Source organism: Prionailurus viverrinus, chromosome B1 (assembly GCF_022837055.1).
Source record: "Prionailurus viverrinus isolate Anna chromosome B1, UM_Priviv_1.0, whole genome shotgun sequence".
Classification (NCBI taxonomy): domain Eukaryota; kingdom Metazoa; phylum Chordata; class Mammalia; order Carnivora; family Felidae; genus Prionailurus; species Prionailurus viverrinus.
The window spans coordinates 108,829,348-108,846,245 of NC_062564.1; the positions used below are offsets into that span (position 1 = coordinate 108,829,348).

At 33.0% G+C, this 16,898-nt stretch overlaps 1 protein-coding gene across 1 annotated transcript in view; it reads left to right on the forward strand.

The window, feature by feature from the left end:
• Positions 1-502: 502 nt before the first annotated feature.
• Positions 503-16,898, forward strand: part of LOC125163264 (bifunctional heparan sulfate N-deacetylase/N-sulfotransferase 4-like) — a 427,047-nt gene continuing 410,651 nt past the window's right edge. The window contains exon 1 of the mRNA XM_047854786.1: positions 503-527. The gene's annotated coding sequence lies outside the window, so the exon portion shown is untranslated. The remainder of the gene's footprint in view (positions 528-16,898) is intronic.

Consider the following 16,898-nt stretch of genomic DNA (forward strand, 5'->3'; position numbering starts at 1 on the left):
AATGATGACTAGCTCTTAAAGCCTTGTGAGAGTCAGTTTCATCTGTATTTATCTTTTTTCAAAATACTCATACTCAATCAAATTTTTGAAAGCAAATGTTTCAATCCTTTCAGAATGAGAGGTACTGCAGCAATTCTCAGATATAGAAACTGATTTAAAAAATCGGTAGTCTGTGGTCTTATTTTATCAATGAGGAAAACAAATTATTTTATTAGAAGTAGAATAGCTCTGGAGAAATCGTTTACAAATGTTTCTGTATTTATGATGCAAAGTATAAAACCACTTTATGCAAAATAAGTTTTAATAGAATTTGTATTTTACGTCATTCATGTATTGCACATAGCAATGTGAAATTTAGAAGTAGCAGTTTGACAGGCAGATGGAGAAAGTGTTTATGTAGGACAGCATATGTAGGAGGCAGGAAACTCATGACTAAGAGCAAACCAGGAAGTGGTAATTTATATAACCCTGTACAAACCACTAAGTGTCAACAGACCTCTGAACAGTGAGAAATTGACATGTGCAAGGTAATTTTAAGATCTTTTCCATGTTTTCTTCTCTGATGATAAAACTTGATTGTTTTAATAGTGAGTAAATATATTCATTGCACATAACACAAGGAAGCTGAAATACTTTATTATTTTTATTTGATGGTAATACTAAATTATAGCAACTTGGAAATTGTCTATGGTCCAGAGGGAGTCATTGCTTTTGGGTTTCATTTATAGTCAAAAGAAATTAAACCTACCAGGTCTAGCTTATAAAAACTAACAGATAATTGGACTCATTTCAAGAATAAGCTATTGAAAGCAGTTAGTATTAAGACTAAATTTTGAATTCTTAAAAAAAGTTATGCATATGAATGCATATATGTGTATTAAAATTATGGGAATGTCTTTGGATATTAACTATCCCCAATTATCATAAATATTTCTTTAATTGTTTTAATAACTCTACCTAAGGAATCAGAATAAAGGTCGATGCTCATTTTCAAGCCAAAACTAAGTACAAGGTCAGTTAGTTTGTTTTGGGGAAAGAAATTACTAGATTAAAAATACAAAAGTATTTCTGTATATGACTCTGTATGAAAACAAATATTTTGTATTAACCAAGAAGATACTAACATCCTCCTCAACTTGAATAAACTTTAGATAGGTTTCCTCCTGACTACAGTCCCTGATTTCCCTCTTCTTACAGCATTTACTTTAGAAAACTTGTCACTGAAAATTATTCCTGTGCCTTACGAGATGTAAATCTTCTACAACCTAAAGATGTCTTTCTCAAGAACCTGGAAATCATCTTTTTGAAATGTAATGATAAAAAACACAGGGTCCATGGACCCTAACTTTGATGAGCCAATTAGCAAACACAGATGGCTTAATCACATGAACCAACTTCCATCCCTATTGTACTCCAGTACGTTTGCATTAGCTCACCCCATCCTTTAAAAATCCTTTCGCCTTTGATTTCAGTGGAGTTGAGTTCACCCTCTCTTCCCTATATAAAGTCTCTCTTGTTTAACTCTGATGCAATTTTTTTGACAGTTCATATAACATCCTCAAAAACGGTTCAGTATTAATGCATTATTCCCAGGTGCCCTTTCTGAGGCTTTCCCTCCCAAAATTAAAATATATCAATATACCACACCAATAATTGCTCTCTAAAATTTGGGGGAAAATGATAAAATAGATAACATATGGCAACTGCTATAGTTTACGTTTTCAAACTATTCTGAAAAATTATTGAGGATAACTTTAGATAGCTTGCCTTGTTACGTGTTTTTAAGAATCCCATACTACAAATACTGTACATTAAAACCTACTTTTAATATCCCTATTGGCAAAAATCTCTAGAGAATGCTGAAATTGTATAGTAATAATAAAAAAACTAAAATAAAATATATATAGTACTTGAGAAATAGAATTTTACTTAATAGAATTGTATTTACGTGAAGAAGAAAAGATACAGTTTTACATAGTATCAGTAACTACACATCAAGATAATAAAAGATATAAATGACAGCAAATTACTAAAATAGAGATAAAGCTAACAATGTCTGAAGAACCATCCAGCATGCAAGGAGTCCAGAGCCACCAGATAGGACAGATGTAACTGAGTAATCGTTTCCCTACTTTTACATAAACTTTTATTTTGAACAAGTCTAAGCAAGTCTTTTCCCATAACTTTCTAAGTTTCTAGAAACACTATGAGCAAAAGAGTAATAAAAAGTAAAGGTTTTAGTAAATTAGGCATTGACTTTGTTTAATTATAAAGGATTCCAAAAAGAAAAGGAAATAAAATAACCATAAAGTCAATAGCTACTTAATTAAAAAAATGCTAGGAGAATTTTTTTTTTAATTCTTTGCATATAGTATTTTCTCAGGTTTTCTCATGATAAAAGCAGGAATAGTTCCTTGTTCTGGGCCACTAAACATTGATTGCCAAGTGTTTGACAGACAAAGGGAGCTGTTTCAGGAAGGCATAAAGAGGTAAAGAATAAGTAGGCTATTAACAGACATTCTCTGAGGCAAACATCATTCTAGGCAAATTCAACCTAAATCAGAAAAATTTGCAACCACAGGAAAACCAGCAAGAAAACACACATATCAAAACACAGTGCTCTGACATTACTGGGTAAGTAGAATGAATGAACTACTACTATAAACTGATGTAGATGGATCTCATAAGCATAATGCTGAGACAAAACAAACTCAAGAGTACATTTGTTCTAAACAGATGTGCAGCCATATTTTCAGCAAAAATATGTACAAGAATGTTCACAGCAGCACAATTTATAAGAATCAAAATCTGTAATCAACCAAATGTCCAGCCACATTAAAATGGATAAACAAATTGTGCTATATACGTGCAATGAAATACTACACAATAAAGGGAATATATAAACCTCAGATACATAATATGAAGTGGGAAAAGCCAGAGAGAAAAGAGTATATACTGCACGATTCAACAAGGGCAGAATTATTCTAACATGATAGAAATCAGGATAGTAGTCACCTTTGTGAGGGAAGCCCTAAACTGTGCAAGAGACAACTTCTATATTGTTAATACTGTTTTGTTTCTTGGTCTCTGTGCTGGTTACATGAGGTTTATTTTGAGAAAATCTGTTGAAATGAACTCTGATGATGTGTATACTTTATTTTTTCAACTTTAAGTTCACTTTAAAAAAAAAAAAGTACACCTTAAATATGTAACACCTTTCCTTATTTAGCATAATTTTGTTGTAATTTTAACTTGTAAAGAGATGTCTTTTCACAAAGACTTATGTGTTACACAAATAGGTTTAAAAATACAAATTAATTAGGGGTGCCTGGGTGGCTCAGTCAGGCACGACTGAGGAGCAACAACTCCTGGTTTCTGCTCAGGTGATAATCTCATAGTCACGGGATTGAGCCCCTCATTGGGCTCCATGGAGCCTGCTTAAGATTCTCTCTGTCTCTCTCTCTGTCTCTCTCTCTGTCTCTCTCTCTCTCTCTCCGCCTCTCCACCCTTCCCCACCACCCACATGCTCTCTTTGTCTCTCTCTCAAAAAAAAAAAAAAAATCAAATTAATTCAACTTTTATGGTTAAAGAAAAATTATTTTTCACTTGGCCTCTGTAATTTTTTAAAAGATGATGACAAAAGATACAAAATAATAGAATTTTACAATTTATACTTCATCAGAAAAATATCTAAAGAAATTTTGAGATTGTCCCTTTAGTAACATATTCATTTGAATGCTATTATGGAATAGTATATTTAAAAATCCTAACTATTGTTATCTTGTGCCATAGTTTAATAAGAATCATAAATATTACCTATTTTCTCTCTACAACATCTCTAGGCCATAAAGTTAAGCACTGGGGCAAAGATTATATTTAATGACTGATACATTTAGAAAGGGCTGAAATGTACAAAGACCCACTATATAAGAAGAGTATCAAGAACTCCAAACAGTAACCATTAGTGCTGATTAACTTTAATTTTCAGAGCATTTATAGTCTTACCTAACATTTTTATTGAGCCCATTGAAAGATGAAATGCCACTCATGAGTTTATTTTTTTAAGCAATTCTACTCATTAGTTTTATTTCTTTTGCATATATGTATACATAAAAATATGATTATCTACATCTATATCTATCCATTAATCAAGAGAGAGACAGAGAGAGACAGAGAGAGAAGTGTAAAGTAAATGGAAGTCAATATATTAATTTCTCCCTTTTAAAACAAAAGAAGCAGGGGCACCTGGGTGGTTCAGTTGGTTTAAGCATCTGACTCTTGATTTCAGCTCAGGTCATTGTAATAGGTTAACTTATAAGATATCAGAAAGCTTATTGTATATAAGTTCACCTTAAACTCACCTTTCATGAATAGTTGAGATAAAAGGCTTATGTAGTTCCCTATTAAGGTTATCAGTAATTACTAACCGCCCTATCTCACTTCTGTGACCTCACCTGCTTACTAAACAGATAACTTAGGATGCAAAACGCTCCCCCACCCCCTCCACCAAGATCTGGCCTAGGCAAGACCAACATGTAAAAAGTCACGTACTCACTGCCCTACAGCATCTCAGGTGTCTAACTATGATTGGTCATTTTAAACCCTCTTAGGACAAAAACATTCACAATTTATAGGTTCCCGCCAAAACTAACATCTTTATGTCACAATATAATTGGCTACCATGAAATGCTGTCGATTGTAATTGGTTAACCAAATAATGATGTATTCTGACTTGCTAAAATCCATATAAGCCCACTGCTGCCTTTGTTCAGGGCCATTCTCTGCACTTTTCTCCTTAAGATAAGGAGATCAGGTTTGGCCTGGCTGTGAATAAAATCTTGCCTTGCTTCTATGCTTCTGGTGGGTTTTTTTCAATATCACCCTGTTTCAGTCATGATCTCATGGTTCATGAGATTCAACCCTGTATCTGGTCTGTGCTGACAGTGCAGAGCCTGCTTGGGATTCTCTCTCTGCCCCTACCCCACTCACGCACACAAGTGCTCCCTGTCCCCCTCTCTCTAAGGAAAAAAAAAAAAAGAAACAGCAATTCTAGTTTTATAGTTCAAAGACACAGACACAAATTAAAACACATTGAATACACTTCAGATATTCATTGTACTTAGAAAACATAGAAGGAAATCAATTGGTATCTTCTAAAGTCTGATTGTTCTAAAGGCATGAATAGTTGAATTTCCAGGAGCAGGAGCCATAATTTTTTACCTTTAAAAATAAATTAGCCTCAGGGGTGCCTGGGTGGTTCAGTTGGTTAAGCACCCGACTCTCAATTTCAGCTCAGGTTATGACCTCATGGTTCATGAGATGGAGCCCTGAGTAGGGCTCTGCCCTGACACTATGGAGTAGGCTTTGGATTCTCTTTCTGTCTCTCTCTGTCCATCCTCCCTCCCTCTCCCTCTCTCTCTCTCTCCCGCCTTCCTCCCTCTCAAAATAAATAAATAAACTTCAAATAAATAAAAAATAAAAATATGTTCGCAAAACCCTTTGAGAAAATGGTGTTAAAACCACATTAGTTACTTGCATTGGAAAATTTGCTAAAACTGCTAAGCCAATTCATGAGTAACAGTGAAAAATGCCACAGCACCCTGAGAAATCATTCTCTTATCATTCAATGTACAGTTCAGGTATTTGACCTTACCAAAATCATGGATACCAGGATATCATGACCACCAGCTGCCAGATGTTTTCATCTGCACTGGAAAGAATGTGAGCTTCATGGTAATAGCTTTTGAATAACCTGTTCTTAAAAAATATATATTTTTTTTAGTTTTTGAGTTTATTTATTTATTTATGAGAGATAGAGACAGCACGAGTGGGGGAGGGGCAGAGAGAGATAGGGAGACACAACATCCTAAGGAGGCTCCAGGCTCTGAGCTATTAGCACAGTGCCTGATGCAGGGCTCGAACTCACAAACCATTAGATCATGACCTGAGACAAAGTTGGATGCCTAACCAACTGAGACACCCAGGTGCCCCTGAACATGTTCTTGAGAACTTTATCTTGCAGAATCTGTTTTCTGAATCCTTGAATCTGCAAGTGAAATATTAATACAATCCCCCATGGCTGAACATTTCTTTGAATATATAAAATGAATAGAAATTTTTCTAAGTTCCTTTGATTTTCCCATAATATTTTTGAAACAACATGCAACTGGAATCTAAACCTCCAAATAAGGAAATATCTAGTGGTGCAATATTACATGCTAGTATATTTTCTTAGGTCAAGTCACTATTGTTTTAGTTAACAGATGCCACAATGTATTCCAATTTGAAAAAATATACAGTTAATGGCACCTGATACAATATGTTTTATCTTCCCATAAAAACACATGAAGACAACCAAAAACAGGATACTTCAACAATCATGAATTTTCTTCTGTCAATTAACTTGTCAAAAAATAATAATTGGCTTTAATATTTATGAGAATTTGTTGATTTGAATCACCAGGGGAAAGTATTTTGCAGAACAGAGCCATAAATGTTGTAGTTAAAATTGTATAGGGCCATGCTGCAGTTAGAGGCAGAAGGTAAAGTACTCTTAAAATATTTTCTAAACAAAGAATTAGTTTATCCCATATACTTGAACATAGGTCCTTGCATTTCTTTGTTGTTGCTATGGCGTAGTGATACCCAGAAGGGCTCTGAAAATATCTTAATAAATACCACTGTTTGAAATTTTATATAACCAATGGAAGTACTTGCTCTTTTCCTCCCAAGACTACATGTTGAAACTTCCACCAGCAACTTGAGAAATTACACTTTCCTCCAATTCAGATTGAAAATGCCAAGAGACTAAATCAGTTGTCAATTGAAAGCAGTGGCATTTCTTTATTCTTAGGTCAGTCAAGGTTCATGAATAATATCTGAAAATTGCAAATCAGTAAAAATGGAGTTAAGAAAAATGTGTAAAAAAGGAATATTTGTCTTTATAATGTGTGTATGTCTCTATTGGCCTCAACATCATTTAGAGGAAGTATCCTACAGTGGCCTAAAATGTAAGTTTTGGAGATAATGCAGCTGAGATCAAAGTTTGAGTCTCTCTCCAACTGATGAGAGATTTGGTTTGCTAAACCTCAATTTTGTCATCTATATAATGAAAATATTTTCAATTAATACCATATAAGAAATAAATGGAATTAGTGCAAAACATTTAGTTCAATTCACATAGTTAGAAAATGGTAAATGTTAGCTATTATTATCACTATTAATAATAACAGAATCATAACAAAACTCCAACTTATAATATTGAAATTCATTTAGGGTTTGACAGGAATTTTCAGTTGTAAAATTATGATCTATATACCAAACAGCTTTCTTTTCCCCTCTGATACATTTCTCAATCATTGGACCCTACTCTTCAGTTAAGAAACATTTCAAGTTCTTTCAAAGATTATGTGTTTGTAGCAAAAAATAAATTAATTTTCCATTAAATCAAAGTTTTAAAATATGTAATTTAAATTGAACATTTTTTCCTTCTCTGGAATTTGGAAGCGTGTATCATAAATTCTCAATATGATTAAAAATAAGCCACAATAAGACCTAGGACCTAGACAGAGGGAAAACCATTCACCATAGAGGTTAGTACAGGAAAGAAGACAGAAAAGCATGAGCAGTAGACAAGAAGGTAGTTTTTCATATGTCTGAGCCTTAGGCGAAAAGTATGTGAAATTTCTGTTTTGTTCAAAGGACAGAACCATGTCTCATATCCTTTGAAAATATCTGAAATAAACATCTGATATTTTTTAAAGTTATGATATACTTAGCTAATACAATAATAGCAGAGTATGTTGCTCACAAACTCCTGTATTTCAGGTTCTGCCATTCTCCATTCCAAAAAGGACTCCGCTATCTTGCATATAAATTTCCATTGAGGCATTAAAAAATCCTATCAGCACATCATCATAAATCTGCCTGTAAAAAAGCAGCAGGAGGGTTCCTGGTAGGCTCAATCAGTTAAGTGGCCAACTCTTGATTTCAGCTCAGGTAGTGATCTCACAGTTCATGAGTTCAAGCCCTGCCTTGCCTCAGGCTCTGTGCTGACAGCTTGGAGCCTGCTTCAGATTCTCTCTCTCTCTCTCTCTCTCTCTCTCTCTCTGCCCCTCCCCCACTGCGAGCTCTCACTAGCTCTCGCTCACTCTCTCTCAAAATAAATAAACTTGGAAAAAAAAAAAAAAGCAGCAGGACTTCAGAAAAATTTGCTTATCCACTTTTCTATCCTGAAACATCATCGTTAATGAGGATATGACTTATCCTTCATCCTACATTTAAAAAATAAATTGTAAATATCACTATCACAAAAAAAGAGACAAAGAGGAAGGAAGGAGAAAGATTTGGCAAAACTGAAGAAATAGCATTTGCCTATTTAGTTAAATATTATTCACTAAATTATATAATCTTAAAATAGATAATATATTCTTTTTAAGGTGGCAAATAAAAATACCAAAATGTAGATTTACATTGTAGACAGAGTTGGATCTTGTGTTTACTAACTACAATAGTAGGAAAGTTACTTAAACTCCCTGAACTTCATTTGTCTCATAACTAAAACAGTTTATATATACTTGCAAAGTTTTCTGTAAGAATTAAATTGTATAGCCAATGAAAATTATATTGTAGGTGGCCAATGAACTGTAGCTATAATCTAGAATTCTACAATCACAGGTATTGATCATAAATAGTTTTAATGTCTTTCTAAACAAACAAAATGGTTTCTTATTGAATTTCCATGCTTCCCTAAAAGATTGATTACCAAAATATTGTACCATTACAGTTATTTTTGTTACTGAAAATGAGAGTTTGTTTTCATAACTTCTTCCCTCCATTAGATACAATAACTTTATAAATGTTTCATTATTATTTACATAATCCAGTGATTTAGTATGCATCCAGAATTTTCTATACTGCTGATTAGGAAACTAAGAAACAGAGATTTAATATGAGAGTTTTGTTTTCTTCTGCCAAAATTATTCCCAGATCTCAAGTTAAATGGGTAAGAAGAAATATCACTTGTTCATCTCACTAGAAAAGCATTCAATGAAGATAGTAATGTGCCATTGATTTGGAAATATATAATAATAAACATTTTAGGTGAGGGTCTGAAAGGGAAGAAAAAAAAATAAAATTCTAAAATAGCCCCAAATCAATTCTACGTCAATCAATCAAAGGCTGAAGAAAACTGTTCCCTGTACTTCAGAAGAGACAATTTGAAGATTAGAAAAACAAAATAAATAAATAAATAAATAAAAATCTTTAGAAGTATACTCTAGAAACAAAGACAATTAAATAAAAGAAGGTAATGATTAGACACTGCTATAAAGCCTAAAGAGGCAAAGGTAGATCAAACAAACCTTCAAAGGGAGAGTATAAAATATAGATATGTTTATAAAATAAAAATATAAATATATTTTTGCTAGAACAATTAATTATATTGTTCTATCCTACTTCCTTTATTGATTTCCCTGTAGCTTGTTCTCATTCCTTAATGAATTTAAGTTTCTTTCTCTTAGGAAAAGCAAGAAAAGAAAACACAGATACCAGTTTAGAGGGTACTACAAGGATTTTGATTCTGGGACAAGATGAACTAGATGCATTTCTCTCTATTCCTCCAGTATCCTACAGATACTAACCCTAAATGTTATATATAAAGAAAACATAAGAAGGCTTTAAAAGGTGGCAAGAAGAAAGAAGACTAGCTAGGGAACTCAGCATTGAGGAGCAACATGGTTGTAAGTCTTCTCAGTTTTCTTTTTACCTGATAAGCCCAGACTTGATGCTAGAGAAGCCAATATCCTGAAAAATCCCAGAAAAAAAAATAATAATTCAAGAAAAGGCTCTCTATTCATTTTTTAAAGGAACTTTCATATTGTTTCCATTGCAGCTTATCTAGTAATTCTACTTCTGGGTATTTATCCAAAAAAACTGAAATCAGGATTTTGAAGAGAGATTTACATTCCCAAGTCCACTGCAGCACTATTCACAAGAGCCAAGATGTGTAAATAACCTAAATGTTCACTGACAGATGAATGGATAAATAAAATGATATTTATATTTATATAAATATCATTCTGCTTTCAAAAGAGACAAATTTTGCAATATGCAACAACATGCATGTATCTGGAATACACTATTCCAAGTGAAATAAACTTGTCACAGAAAGGCAAACATTTCATCATTTCACTTATGAGTTGTCTAAAATAGTCAAACACATAAAACAGACAGTGGTATAGTGGTTGCCAGGAGTGGGGCAGGAAAGGCAGGGATGGGGAATTGGTAATGGGCATAAACTTTGAGTTAAACAAGATGAGTAAGTTCTGGAGATCTACACTGGCATTGTAACTATATTGCACACTTAAAATTTTGTTAAGAGGACAGATTAAAAAAAAAAGAGGGGGACCTGGGTGGCTCAATCTGTTAACGTGTCCAACTCTTGATTTCAGCTCAGGTTATAATTTCAGAGTCATGAGACTGGGCCCCACATTGGGATCCACATTGAGAATGGAGCCTGCTTACGATTCTCTGATTCTCTCTCTCCTTCCCTCTCTGCCTTCCCTCCTCCCAACCTCCCTCCCTTCTTCTCTCAAAAAAAAAAAAAAAAAAAAAAGAGGGCAGATTTCATGTTAAGTGGTCTTGCCACAACAAATTTTTTAATTAAGTATAAAATTTAAAGAGCTAAAGAAAATTCTTCTCTCTATAGAAAAGGACCAGGAAAAGGTAAATTAGCAAGACAAAAATCTTTTAAATTATCATCCTACTTCAACCACATATCTTAGAGAAAAGAGTGACCTCACTCACCTTCAATGAAGTCAGCTGAAGGCTTTCAGCAAAGGTCCCTACTGAGGTGATGATAAAAGTCAGAAAAACCCAGCTGGATACCTGAGACTTCAATTCCATCAGGCAGGAAAGAGACTACCCCACACAGTGCTGATGGCGGCCATATGGAAGCAGGAACAAGGTGTCCTTCTTCTCCAAGCCAGGATGGTATGAATGGAGAATAGCGGAGAGTTTGAAGTTCAATCCCACCCATCAGTATTGAGACTTCCTACCAATTTCCTCCTGAAATGCCAACAGAAGCTGAGTGGGAAACTTTGACTTTTATTCCCACAAAGTAGTGATGAAGCACCATCTTCTTTACCCTATCAGAGTAGTGCCAGTAAAGACTTACTGAAACAGAAGATTTAAATAAGATCCAGAGCCTCACAACAAAGTACCTCAAATATTCAGTGTATGATTGAAAAGCACTTGGGTTGTTTTTGGTTTTTGTTTTTGTTTTGTTTTTTGTTTTTTTGCTTGTTTGTTTGTTTTTGAGAGAGAGGGCATGCCAGTTAGGGAGAGGGGCAGAAGAAGAGAGAGAGGGAATCCCAAGGAGGCTCCACACTTAGCACTACGCTCAACACAGGAGCTAGATCCTAGGGTCCTGGGATCATGACCTGAGCCAAAACCAAGAATAAGATGCTCAATCAACTAAGCCACCCATGCACAATGAAAAGCACTCATCTTAACAAGAATCAGGAAACCTTGTCTTGAATGATTAAAGATAATAAATAACAATGAGGTGACAGAAATGTTGGACATTAAACCGGCCATCTTAAAAATAATCCACCAGGCCATTTTGAATACACTTATATTAAAAAAATTAAGTCCCCACAATTAAATAGAATATTTCAGCAAAAGGAAAAAGATCTAAGAAAGAGCTAAGTAGAAATCTAGAAGTAAAAACTACAATGCCTCCACCCCCCCCCCCAAAAAAATTCACAGGATAGGCTCAACAGTAGGATGAAGATTACAGAGGAAAGAATCATTAAACTTGAAAGCAGAACAGTAGCAATTATACAATATTAACAACACAAAGACAGAAATCTGAGAATAAATGAGTAGGGCTTCAGGACCTGTGAGACTATATATAACAAAAGCTCTAACATTTGTAACAACAAAGCCCCAGAAGGAAAACGATTAAGAATATGAGGCTCAGAAAGGATTTGAAGTAAAAATGACTATTTACCAAATTTGGCAAAAGACATAAACCTACAGGTTAAAGAAGCTGAAGGAATCCAAAGCGAGATAAACAAAAAGAAATTCATGCTAAGATACAATAATGAAATAAGGAAGTCTTTACATATCCTGAAAACGTCAAAAGAAACATAAGGTAATACTATAAAATAATTCTATATATATTAATTTGACAACTTAAATGAAATGGAAGACTTAATATAGTAGATACTTCTCCCCTAAATGACATATTTTAACACAATTTCAATAAAAATTTCAGTGTATTTGCATATACTAGCAAGTTTACTCTAAATTTATATGAAACACAAAGGAACTAAAATAGCTAAACAATTTTTTAAAAGAATAAAGCAGAAGTAATCATTAAATCTAATTTCAAGACTTATTACATAGCTATAGTAAGCAAGACTATGGTATTATCAAAGGGATTGATGCATGAAATTAATAAAAGAGACTAGAGAGAACTCTGACCTTGGAATACTACTTAGAAATAAAAAGGATCAAACTTATTAAAACATACAGTTTATATAGACCTCAAAGTTACAATGCTCAGTTTGTTCACTTAAGACCAATCTGCAAAGTTCACATACTGTCTAGGGATGGAAACCACATTCGTAATTGTGAAGGGCTAGGTATGATGAGTGTGACTATAAAGGATTAGCACAAAAGATCTTTGTGGTAATGGAATAGTTCTGTGTCTGCTAATATATAGCTCTTCTGAATATTTACATAGACATGTGATAAAATTGCACAGAACTATACACACATATGTACCAATGACAATTTCCTGGTTTTGACGTACTATGGTTATGTCAGATGTAACCAGTGAGGGAAATTGTGAGGGTACATGTACATAAGATCTCTTTGTACTATTGTTGCAATTTCCTAGTATCTATAACTTTTTCAAAATAAAAACTAGGAAATTTTCCCCTCACAAACTACTGAGCTTTTTTCAATTATTTAAGTAAAAGTTTTGAAATTTCTGAATTTTTCTAAGAGAAATACATTTTCTTCACTGAAGGCTAAATACCAACACAAACATTTTTCTATTCTATAATGTAATATGACTTACTACTCTCCAATCAGAATTTAAAACTGTGAGTTAAGAACCAAGGTTCTGTATTTGTTTTGAATTAAGAAGGAAACACTGACATTATTTTTCTTAGTCAACCTTACACACTGGTAAAGACTTTAGGGATTCATGCCTTAAATACAAATTTCACAAAAGAAGGCACCTAGGGTGAGAAAACAGTTACTGTTTTCTTTTTAAATTTATTTTGATACCAGATGGTACTCCAATCATTTTAAATTTATTGAGATTTACTTTATGGCCAAGCATTTGTAGAGAATGTCCATTTTGTATTTGTATGGTTCTATAATTATCAATTAGGTCAAGGTAGTTGATAATGTTGTCCAGGTTATCTATGTATTTATTATTGCTTTATTTATATTTATAATTTATAAATTTATAATTTATGGAAAAATATATTTATTTATATCCTATTGTCTAATTTTTCTCTCAATTGTTGAGATGTTAATTTTTTTAACATGATTTTTGAATGGCTATTGTTCCCTTTAATTATGCTAATTTTTGTTTCTTGTAATTTTAAGGTCTATTAGTAGGAAAACTTATGTTATAATTGTTTGTCTCCCTAAAGAATTAACTCTCTCATTATAATGAAGTGTTCCTCTTAATCTGGTAATAACTTTTCTCTTGACATCTATATCATATTAATAGAGCCATGCCTGCCTTTTCATGCTTTCCATGTTTATGGCAAATTATGTTCCCATCTATTTACATTCAAACTATCTGAAGGTTTCCACTTAAAGTGCATATTTTGTAGAGAGCTGAGCTTATAACTGAGTCTTACTTTTTTATATGCCAACAATATCTGACTTTTCATTAGAATGTTTACTCCATTAACACAATACATTTATTGATATGTTTAGATTCATGTTTACTACTTAAGAAAATTTATTTTCATATTACCCACTTTGCATTTTGTTCCTTTACTCTTGCTTTCGTGTTTTTTGTTTTTTGTTTTTTGGATTATTTTTAAGCAATTATTTGAATAGTTTATCATTGTTTTAATCAATATGCTAATTCATGATAAACTAGAGTAAGTCAAACAACTATATATCAGGCACCACTAATTTCAAATAGGATTAAGTTTACTCATTCATTCTTTTGGAAAGCATTTCATATGTTTTCATATTCCTGGGAATAATTGATATGATTTTTGCATTTCATTGTAGTATAAATTTAATTCAAATTCCCATTAAGTTTCCCCTTTCTAATATCATGTCACGTGTCTGCCTGTCAAATACTTGATTTACTGGCAAAAGCTGTATAAGTGAACATTTTGGGCACTGGCTCCACACCAACTGGATTCAAATTCTGGCTCTATAATTAACTAGCTTTATTGTATGTTGTTACTTCATCACGTTTTTTGGTCTCGGTTTCCTTCTCAGATTTACAGACCAGAGTATAGTTGCAGAAAACATAATCCATTCAAGATTTAAGAAAAAGAAAAAAGATTTAAGAAGAAAACAACTTATAATAGGGTTTTAAGTGACATAAAGAAGTGTTCAGGAACTGGAGAGCTTAGTTTGGCCTATCAGGAAAGCCCTTGAAGACACACTGTGAAGCTGGCTTGGTAAGGGAGCTAGCCATTGTGGCTAGCTTGGCAACATTCAATCTAGTGACTATGTAGACACTAGAGCCATTGTAACAGAGCTTTCAAAGAAGAAAATTTAAATATCTTGCTTAACAGTTTCAAGAGAGCCATGCAGCTGCCACTTTTAACTTCCAGGTTTCACATGGTTATGTGTATTTGGTATAAGCTGTGTTACATACAAAGTCTAACTGCAAGGAAATCTTTATAATTTATACTTCACATTTTCAGCCTTTCATTTATAGTAATTCAAGCTAAAATAAAGTGATAAAGAGGTATTAAGAGAGTCAATTTGCCATATATCTTTCCTCTGTAAACTGGCCATAATAACTACTAATTACCTCCTACAGTTGTTTAATGACATTAAATACCCTAATGTAGGTAACATACATGGTACATTGCCCAGCACATTGTTGTTGATGCGGAGGCAGAGGGAGTCTTTTCCTTTTAAATTCAAGAGATGGTATGTTTCTTATTCCTGCTTGGGTTGCACATAATTTTCAAAGACAAAAAATAGTTTTATTCTTAAAACTATAAAGATATATTAAAGCCTAAGATAAAGATTATACTTTTAAAAATCAAGTAGATTCATTGTAGGCTTAATTTCTTGGATAGAAACATCATTTATCTCTATAGCTTTACTCTGGGGACCCTTTGGTAGAAATTCTCATCTTATTACAGAGATTAAGAATGAAATATTATGAGTCCTAATCCAATACTTTGACAAGAGCTAAGAGCTACAGAAAGTAATAAATAATTGTCATTTTTATGATATCATTGTAGGATCAGGATTCACTGAAATATATAGTTGTAGGATGCAGAGTGTTCTCATTAATAGTCAAAACTAATTGACTATTAATGTATTAATAAATGTAGCTTTTGTTTGGTCTTGAATGGCAGGGGCAGCTCTCAATTCTATGTGATCAAGTGTACATTTTGTAACTGATTTTAAATAGACTGTAAAACACTATAAAATATCAAATTAGTTTTAATCTTTTGGATGTAGAAGTTAATGTATACAATATTACATCTTAAGGCATCACTGAAATCATACTTATATTCCATAAGACATGAATTTGATAAAAAATATAAATAGAAATGAAACCATAAACTTTATCTACGCACTATTTAACCAAAGTGATTTATGATGGCAGATTTCTCTATTGTATAAATATTCTCCAAGGCATTAGCTATTAATTCAGTAGTTTATTTCATTAAAACAAATATACTCAATTCAAATCAGCTTTATTTACTAAGTAAAAGAAAAGAAAGTTCTTAATTTCATGGGCTCAGAATTTCAATTGTATAATATAATATAGTTGTGAAAAAAGAACTGGAATTCTTAAGTTTTTACCCCTACCCATACTAACATGATAGCTCAATTACTAAACTGGCCATATAACTTTATTGATGAAAATATATACATAAGTATCCACTAACTAAAATTTCAATTAACTTTAACAGTATACAGGTGAATTTAAGCAGTTTGCAAAACTTCAATGTATCAACTCCTTGACTAAAAGGGAATTTTGAAGGTAGAAAATATAACACTTGAGGCTAGATACTCAAAGCGACCCTTGTGCTACAAATTATGCACAAAATGGTCCTTGTATTTTTAGGCTCACAGGAAAGAAGAGAAATCTCCACGGGTCCAATAAGAAGTGGTCAGAGAATATTGAGCAATAAGTACATATAAGAGGGAGGGCTGCTCTAAAGATGCTGCTGGCAGCAAGTAGAGGAGCTATATATCAAACATCACATAGGACCTCACAAAGAAGCAAGAGCAAATCTCCTGAGGAAGAGAGAGTCTCATCAACTTAGGCCTCCAGATTTCCCAGAGTTTGAGATTTGCTGGGCTCAATATCAAGAATCAGCTCACATACAATCAAGCAAAATGTCATGATGAGAATTAGGCCAACAAAAAAACATATTTAGACTACTCAATACTTTGGATAGTAAAGTTTTCTAAATGTGTATGTATATATATTCCTATAAGTAGATGCTTAAAGTACAAAAAATCAGATTACAAAAATGAGTAATCAATAGGCTTATTTGAAAAAGAGACAAATAGAAAGTTTTTAAGTAAATATATGTAACTATTGAAAAAACACTCAAAATATGGATTAAAGAGCAAAGTAGATATAGCTGAAAGAGGACAATTCAATTGAAAGAAAATTCTGATGAATTTACTCAAAGCAGAACTAG